General features: G+C 35.6%; 2 non-coding genes across 2 annotated transcripts; both read right to left on the reverse strand.

Moving 5' to 3' along the window:
- Positions 1 to 312: 312 nt before the first annotated feature.
- Trnat-cgu lies at positions 313 to 384 on the reverse strand. Its single transcript has one exon. It is a non-coding gene; the product is annotated as a tRNA-Thr (tRNA).
- A 300-nt stretch (positions 385 to 684) lies between these two features.
- Positions 685 to 756, reverse strand: Trnat-cgu. The gene has a single exon. It is a non-coding gene; the product is annotated as a tRNA-Thr (tRNA).
- Positions 757 to 9258: the final 8502 nt, after the last annotated feature.

A 9258-nucleotide genomic window follows, 5' to 3' on the forward strand; every position in this document is an offset into this window, starting at 1 on the left:
ATAAACATTTGAGAAAAATAATAGCGCGCTAGAACTATTTATGTCCTCGACACAATTTGCTTGCCAAACAACCGCTAAACTTGATGCTCCAACTGAACCATGCATGTTTTTTCTTACTTTTCAGGAAAAAGAAATGAAAAACAACTCGAACTACGGTTTTTATGTAAATCCAAATAATTAAAAAGCTTATGAAAAACTTTTTTATAAAAGCTTACCGTCGAAATAACAACAAGCAATCTAACTGCAATAAGTATTAATAAACATTTACTACAATTTAATAATAAAAATAAAAAATAACTGTAACATTTCTGCTGCCTCCTGTGAGGGTTGAACTCACGGCCTTTGGTTTACGAGACCAACGCTCTACCACTGAGCTAAAGAGGCCATGCGAAGAGCGTTGCCAAATGACCTATACAAATTGCGTGAAAGAGAATGGAAGTCCAAATGATAGATAACAAACTTCAGCAATACAGAACAGATCGTGTCATATATGTTTTTGATGAGCAACGACATGCGCAGTGACAAAACTAAAATCTAAAATTGCTCTTAATTAATGTCAAAATTGTAAAATAAAAATAAGACAACAATGTGAGCAAATAACATTAACTAATTATTAAATAGCAACTACGATATTTTTTTCTAAGCTTGTATTTTTTAAAAGCAAAAAATTTTGTTTTCTACAACTGCCTCCTGTGAGGGTTGAACTCACGGCCTTTGGTTTACGAGACCAACGCTCTACCACTGAGCTAAAGAGGCGTTGCGTTGAGCGCTGCCCAATGCCGTATACATAACCACTCAGTGAGCGGCGTCATTTTCAAACACATTTTCAGAGAGTGAGCAAATGAGCGCGATAGAGAGGGAGAGTTATTGAAACAAAATGTGGAGAGATGGGCGTGCGCAATGCTGGAGATTTAACTGAACGAGGAAGTACGTGTAGATATATGTAAGTGCATAAATATATATTTATTTATGTGCGTAGGCACAAATGCAAACACACAGCCAAGTATGTACACACACATTTTGAAAAATATTATCAAAAAACAATATGTGAAATATGGCAACATTAAACATTTGTCAAATGAAAATTGTTTTCTGATAAGATAAATGCGAACGCTTAACTGTAATAGAACACAATTATTAATTAGTTAATTACCTAACAGATTGAACGCATAGTTAATTAAAGCTTACTTTTTTATGGCTGCAAATGTGGCAATGAAAAGAGGAAATGAGCCAATGACAGTTCCAAATGGCAGCATTTCCTGCCCAACTGTCCAAATAGCCAAATGGCTAATGTCGACATGAACCAAGACCATGCAAATTTTTTTCTAATTCCCTTGCTCGGACGTCACTTACTCTCCCTCTCACTTGCTCTCTGCCTGTCCTACTTACTCTTTTGCACACTCTTCAGAACCATAGCACACACACGCTTTTGTGTTGGCCTTGGCTTTGTTTCTAGTTTAGCACCATGACAAATTCAGTTGTCAGACAACACAATTGTTTGAGAGCCATGAATGATGGCAACCAGCGATGTGGGCCAACAATCAGATGTGTGAGATATCTGAGTGACAATTCTATTAGTTGCAAATTGAACGTGCAGGCAACAAGCCAATAACCAACTGTGAACTACGAGTTGCCAACAACTACGAGTATTCACGCAAACGGGCCATTAACACCCGCCATAACTATAGTATTCCCCTAAGCCAAAATCAGACATGTTCACAGCAGAGTGGAGAGTGGAGTCTCAGTAAAATGCAATACAGCTGTATTACATATGTAACATACTACATTGAGGGGTTTTCTATTGGTAGGATTTACGCACTGGATACAAGCAAATTAATTGCCACTAATCAAGTGATTTGAATTTTTCATGCCAAGGCCTCGTTAAGGACATCCTGGAGTCCGCTTTAAGACGCGATATAAAACATTTTATGGCAGCACTAATTACACGCTAGTGCACAGCACATCAGACCCCATCCACCCACCTCCATCCAACATACCCATTGATTTTCCAGCTAATAATTGAGTACAAGCCGAGGGCATAGAACCGAAGCAGAAGAGACCTAAAACAAGTTCTTTTATCCTATACCCTGAAAACTTTGGGATTTGCTTCCATTTCACAGTTCATTAAGGAACTAACAAAAAACAAAAGATAATTTAGTTGTTTATTGTTGCCTACTGTTAATTACTTGAACAATTCTTTTTATAGAGATAATAAATCCCTCATCTAGTTATTGCTTTATTTACTTATTTATTTGCACTTAAAAGCACATTGAATGTTCCTATTTCCTGCCGATTAGAGCAATATTAACACCAATAACACCATACAATTTGCAAGAAATATTTATTTATCATGCAAATGAATTAAACAACTAAATGATAGGATGATAGAAAGAGAAAGTAAAAATGTAAAGACAGAAATAGAAAACAGAAAACCATCGAGTGATTGAATAATGAATGACTGATGCTTGATGAGGCGCGAATACCAATTTGATAATAGGCTGTGGCTTTCACAGATTAACTGAATTAACATAATGAATGAGCATTACAATTCAAAATTAATAGACCATAAGGGATAAGCTCAAAGGGAGTAGAACGAATCTATAACTATGTCAGGGTTGAGACGAAACAGCCAGGATGTTTCCAGTTAATTAGCAAATAAACTTGCTAAGAGTAGTACTGCAGTTAGATAAGTGTATATCCTATTTAGAAATTGTGGAAATTGATGATTCATTATAAGCCTAACTTAAATAAAATAATTAAAATCTCGAGAATTATAATAATTGAAAACAGTTTATTTACATAAATTTTAAGCAGCAACTGTGAATAAAGGATAAACTCGAGTAATGTCAAAAGAGACAGCAATCTAATGTTGGCATATAAAGTGAGTATCTACATGTAAATAGAATCGGAAGGGAAACAAATGAAAGAATGCCAATTAGTCGTCAAAAAAAAACTCAACCGAGTAACTTTGCCTTTTGTTTTTTTAGCAGTAAGCGGCTTTCTTTGTTGCAACAAAGAGACACAGGGAAACATTGCAACGGGGAAGGACGCAATGAGTGCTGCAATAAATTTATAACGAGTGTTCGTATTTGTGTTCGCATTCATCAGATATGACAATGGCTAACAAATGATGAGCAGGCACGCTTCAAACTGGTCAGCAAGTCACTCAGTCAGTGAGTCATTCAGTCTGCCTGTCAGAATGCCATTCATATGCTATTAGTGAATACCTATATTCATGTGTGTTTCTGCATTTGTCTAATGAAATTACCTGCTCTTTCAGCGTTGACTTTGTTTCTACATTTTCCATATTTTCTTCTCATTTTTTGCCTGTCCAACAAGTGAGTGGCAAAAAGAGCACAAAACACAGACAACAAACAGGCCACACACAACCACACACAACCACAACGAGACAGAGACACACCCATATGTGACAGGACATAGACACGGACACGAACATGGACGCCTCGCAAATAATAAAACGCCTTCATTGTCTGCTTCGTGTGATGTGTGCGAATGTGTGAATGTATAAGGGAGTGTTGTGTCTGTATTTCGTGCCTCAGCAATATGCATATATATAAATATTTATATATACTTATCTATTAAATAACAAAGTCAATAAATTTGGCATCTTCCGGCCTCTTAAAGTTCTACAATTTATGCAGATGCGTCTTTGATGAGACTTTAATGAAATGCTGTGTGAACTATTGATTTGTGCGGTATTTCATGTAATAACGAGCATGATAAGCCTGATAAGGATAAAGCAAGCTGACGTGTGGTTATCCTGTGAATTTGTTCTATGTGAAACATCGACTGACCGTTAACAAATGCCGCAAGGACATAGTCATAAATATTGGCAACGATGTCAACATTGCTGCCAACAGGCTGTCACTGTGCACATGTATGTGTGTGCATGTGTGTGTGGATTAGTAGTGCACACACATTGCTATGAACCTATTGTTAGCTATCGAAGGACAGCAGCAACAGCTTTTGAAGGCTCTCTGCACTTTGTTTGTTTCATAACAAATGGCAGCTCTAATATATTCGATTAGCTGCAAGCGACAAGCTTTCACGCACACACACACACACACACGCACACTCACACAGTTGGACAATTATTGATTGTCCTTCATTAAGCGTAACTTCATCATTATACATTTATCATTGCTTATTGAGAGACATAAAGTAAATATATGCAAAACACTTTAATGCGGATATTTCATTGAGACAAAATTTCCTGCCTTTACCAAAAGTTCAGCTAAGTAAAATTAAACGCTATTTTCAATTGAACGAACTCTAAATACGCTTTTTGTATAATAAATTTGAAAATTATATGTGAGTTCAAATTTATGAGATAGTATATAGATCATTCGGAAACATAGATTGAAGTTATCACATTTGTTCACATTCGAAAATTATATGTCGTGTTTAAATTTTTGAGATTAGTATAAAGAACATTTGGAAATATAAATTCAAATTTAAATCATAACATTTGTTCATCTTTTTGCAGTTCACTATAAAATAATTTAATAATTTTTGATTGAGAAATTGCTATTGAATATTTCTGTCATTATAATCTTATTCACACAGCTCAACTCTACATATCATTCAAAAAATAAATATATATGTATATGCAAAGAAATCTTAAAGAATCATATTTATAATAGTATTGTAATATTCCATGCAAAAAAAAGGAGAGAAGTAAGCAGAAGTATTTATAAATGCCGCAGGCGAGAGAATTGGATGGAAAAAAGAAATGGCGACGTCGGAGACGGAAACGGAAATCGGTAGCGCTTAAAGTCATCGAATAAGGACAAGAGTTAAAAGTGCGTTAGAATTAAGTAAATTAAAGAGAAGGTGTGGCATGTATTTGGTATAAGAGGGAGCCTGTCTACGACAAGGATAACAGTCAATTGTCATGAAGCAACATGCTAAATCACGGAAATTGTAAAGGAAAATGCCGAATTGAAACAAAGCCACGAAGTTGGCCAAGTTGAACGAAGTTGGCCAACATCTAGCGCGCAAATCAAAGGAGAACAACAGAAGTACACACACACTCACTTACACCCAAAAAGTTTTACAATTTAGAAAGAAAAACACATAAATTTCAAATTTGCCCAATGAAATGTTTTTGTAGCTGTTTTAACGATATTTTGACGACTAGCAAATGAAAATAAATCATAAGGTCAAAACCAAAAATAAAAATAAAAGCCATCGACTAAAAAACACGTATAACACACACTCACACACACACACACACACACACACGTGTGTGTTCATATTAAAGCGTGTTATGCAGCAAATGAAAAATGAGAAAGTTAATTTTCCGAGACGCTTTTGTAACTTGGCCATTATAATCATGGCTGTTATAATCATATTAACGCAAAACATCAGACAGCTGACAAATAGATGAGAGCTTTAAGCTGATTTATCGCATATTAATTATCCTTGTTCTCAATTTCCCTTTTCAAAAATAAAAAATTTTTCATACATAATATTAAAATTTATAATACTGTTTGTAAAGCTTAGTTTAATCTATTTAAATAAATATAAATGATATCATTTCACTATAGCATTTGTAGGCTATCATATTGTAAAGTAATATAAATAAACCTCAGTAACTATAATGATGTTTTGAATGTGATTACAATCGTGTCAGCATAAAAATTTATTTTTTATTTTAATGACAAATGAAATATATTTTAAAAAATAATTTCATTCAGACTGCTCACGGCTTCAGCTTCGCTTTAATTCTTTAACAATATTATGAATAGAATATAAATTAAATTAAATTAAAATAAAGAATAAAGTTTAATCGACTTCACCTGCAGTTCAGCTGAGTCTGAATCAATTTTAAAATAAACTTAAAGATCATCAAACTGCAATGGTCAACATGTAAGCTCAATTGTCGTTGCATGGTTCTATTTTTAGTTCAAGTATCTCAACCTCTGTCCAGATAACGAAGTAAAAGTAATACAAGCAGCTGCTGCTGCTGCTGGCAGGACAATTGTTGGGGTCAATTGCAAAGTTATATCAGAAATCTTTCATTCCACTTAAACGAGTACATTCCAATTTTTCACAATGGGATTTTGGCTGTTGGCCAAGTCAAGGGTTAAGCAATGGCCAATAATATAATTAAAATGACATTGCCATAAATGGAAAATTAATTTTGTCAGCGCTGAAATCGATTTATATATCTCTTTTTCAAATAAACGTTTCGATTGAGCGAGTGTGAAACTAGTTAAGTAATTTAATTAAAATTTATTGAACTCTGGCGAAATGAAAACTCAACTGCAAAATGGAAATGCATACGAAAGTAAACATGTGTTAAATTGAATTTTAAATATAAGAGTAATGGCTACGCTTCATGGATTTCTAGTTTTATCGTCTATAAACTCATGTAAACTTGCTTGTCATTTGTTAGCCAGGCTGATTGTTGTATGAGTGCGATTATGGCCAATTCAGTTCGATGACAAAAGCAATAACCGAGTTTGAGCAAAAGTTAGAGCACACACACACACACACACACATACATTGAAACCAATGGCTGCTTTTCTCGAGCGCAGAGCAAATATAAAACAGGTCCCTGGAAACTTTGTTACTTTATTTGGCCATGAAACGCAGACTTTGGACTGAATTTTATGAAATTTAAGAACGCACGCGTTCGAGATATGGCCAATAAATCATTAAATGTATATGCGAGCGAAAGAGAGACTGACGGAGAGCGAGACAGAGACAGAGAGTGAGAGAGAGAGAGTGATGGCAAAGTGCTTTGCCACCTGGTGCTGCCATGTTCATTTTAACATTTTCCGGCGGTCAAAATGCCGGAAATATTTCAGGTCCTTCCCTGACTTCCTCTCACATCATGCATCGCTGATTAGAGCATAATCATGACGCAGTGCTTGTGATATTTATGAAATTTATCTAAATTATTGGTCAGTCGCTTGAATATTGCCAGCATATTTCAATTACTGACAACACAGCATGGGTCGGAGGTCAATCAATATGGAGAGAAGGCTCTGCTCTTATCGGACAGACAACAGAGCCCATTTGAAGGTAGCATGTCGTGGTATGACCTTTAAATATCCTTTCACATTTGCCTATCCATTGGCCCAAGATACCGTCACAGGCATCGCATTTTCTAAAATGACTCGCATTAGGTATAAAAAATGTATTTGGTCTCTGTGCTGGAGAAACGCTTCATGTTTGGAAGTGAACCGGAGTCTGCTTCCACCCCCCTTCCACCCCCCTTCCACCCCCCTTCCACCCCCCTGCTTGCCACATTGTGTGGCACGACAAACGGTGCGCAGGTCACCATCGACCATGGCGAGAGGTTTATGGGGCAGACAACAACTCGAAAGGGTAGCCAAAAAGGAGGTACAGCCTCCCTTTGTCCCCCTCCAAGATGCTTTCCCTTTTCCTTGGCAAATTTCACATTTTGCGTTTTATGACAGCAGCATTTAAATCGATAAACTGATTGAGCCTCTGAGATTTTCATTATTTTGAGTTCGCTGCCATTGTTATGCACCATTTTTATGAATGCCAAATCTATTTGATGTCCCATTCCTGCCCCATATAATGTCCATCCCTGCACCATTTAATGTCACCAAGACCGAGGCATTTGCCTGTCCTGGTCCAAGTCCTCTTTATGATCTATACATTAATGAAGTCTATCGGCGCATTAATTATAAGTTCAAAAGTCCGCCCTTGTTTAGCATAGACACACATACAGTAAAAGTTTCCTTCCAATTTCCATCAAGAATTTTAATATTTTCATGGGTTTTACATGCAAATCGACGCTGAAATGCTCCGAGTGTCCCACATAAATAATTTTTTGAATGACACTTTTTGCATTTTAATCGTTTTGCGGATTTCCAAATGGGAATAATAATTAATGTTTTTTTTTCAAATTGATCAAACAGCAATTGATGACTTGAAGATATCCTGTTACTAAATTGAACTGAAAATTTTCCTACTATTACATTTCTGCATCTAAAAGTCACAACAAGCTATCATCCTACACACAGTATTTTTTTTTATATGCACCCAACTTGCCTCTGATGACTATAATTTCTAAACTTCTTATAAAAGTTTAAAATACCAAAATTTTAAAATATATTAAAGTAGAAAGCTACAAACTAAATTTGTGGTTATTCTATATATATAAAAATTAATAGAAATATCAAAAGGACTACCATTTAATTTTAGTATCAATTTTAATACCTTAACCACATTAAAAATACAGTACAAAAACTGAACTTGTCAGCTTAACCCCTAAAAAACAATTTACATTGCGGTCCGACAAGTAGAGAGGCTTATATTTGTGTAAGTTAAGAACCCGGGAATTATAGATCCAAAAGTTCTTAGACCCATTTGACTAATCCCAAAACACTTTAAGCCTGGCAATCTGTCATTTAATGTATTCAACGCGTTTTATCTCCCTGGGCACTTACCAGTTTGGCAATTTTGCATTTTTTGGGTTCGCTGAAAAGGTTTAACTGCTTTATCGATTTTTCGAGCTACACTTTTGGGAGCAAGCATTATAATTAAAGTCACTCGCTACGCTAATTAATTTTTATTGTAATTAAAAAAAATAAACCAAGCAATTATAGCAGACATTTAATTAATTCAACTCAGGCCAAGAATTCGTGAATAGGTTTTAATACTTTAAGACGTAAAGCGCACAATGAAAATGAATCGAAAGATGAACCTGCAGCTGAAGGAGATTTATAGAAGAGGGGACCCTTTGATGCTATAAGAACACTATGAGACTACTTTGGGATATACTTATTCCTTGTACTTGTTCTGCGTTGCCCAAAAAGTTGTAGTTGTTTTCACATTGTTAAAAGAAACACAACAAAATGAAATTCAACTTCGTTTGAAATGTAGAAACACACACATAAAAGAGTAGACACCATTTTCCTGGGGAAAGCAGCAGCATGTCAAGGACAACTTAAATTTCTGTGGCGCCCTTAAAAAGGGACAAAAACATTTCACAAATTTCAACAGCTAGTTGGCTAAGCACTCCCAAGTTCTGAGTTGCCAGCTCTTAGTTCTCGGCTTTCAATTCTCAGCTCTCAACTTTGTTGTTAGATTAAAAGCATTTCCAGCAAAATGGCAAAGTTTCATGAGGCACAAAGAAAGCTACAAAATCATTGGTTGCCTTCGTGTGGATTTCCGCCGACGGCAATAAAAACCTATTACAGTTGAGGGACACCAACTTTGATTTCACGAACTGTCAAACTCCACAGATACTTTGAC

Source organism: Drosophila innubila (assembly GCF_004354385.1).
Source record: "Drosophila innubila isolate TH190305 chromosome 3R unlocalized genomic scaffold, UK_Dinn_1.0 2_E_3R, whole genome shotgun sequence".
Lineage (NCBI taxonomy): Eukaryota > Metazoa > Arthropoda > Insecta > Diptera > Drosophilidae > Drosophila > Drosophila innubila.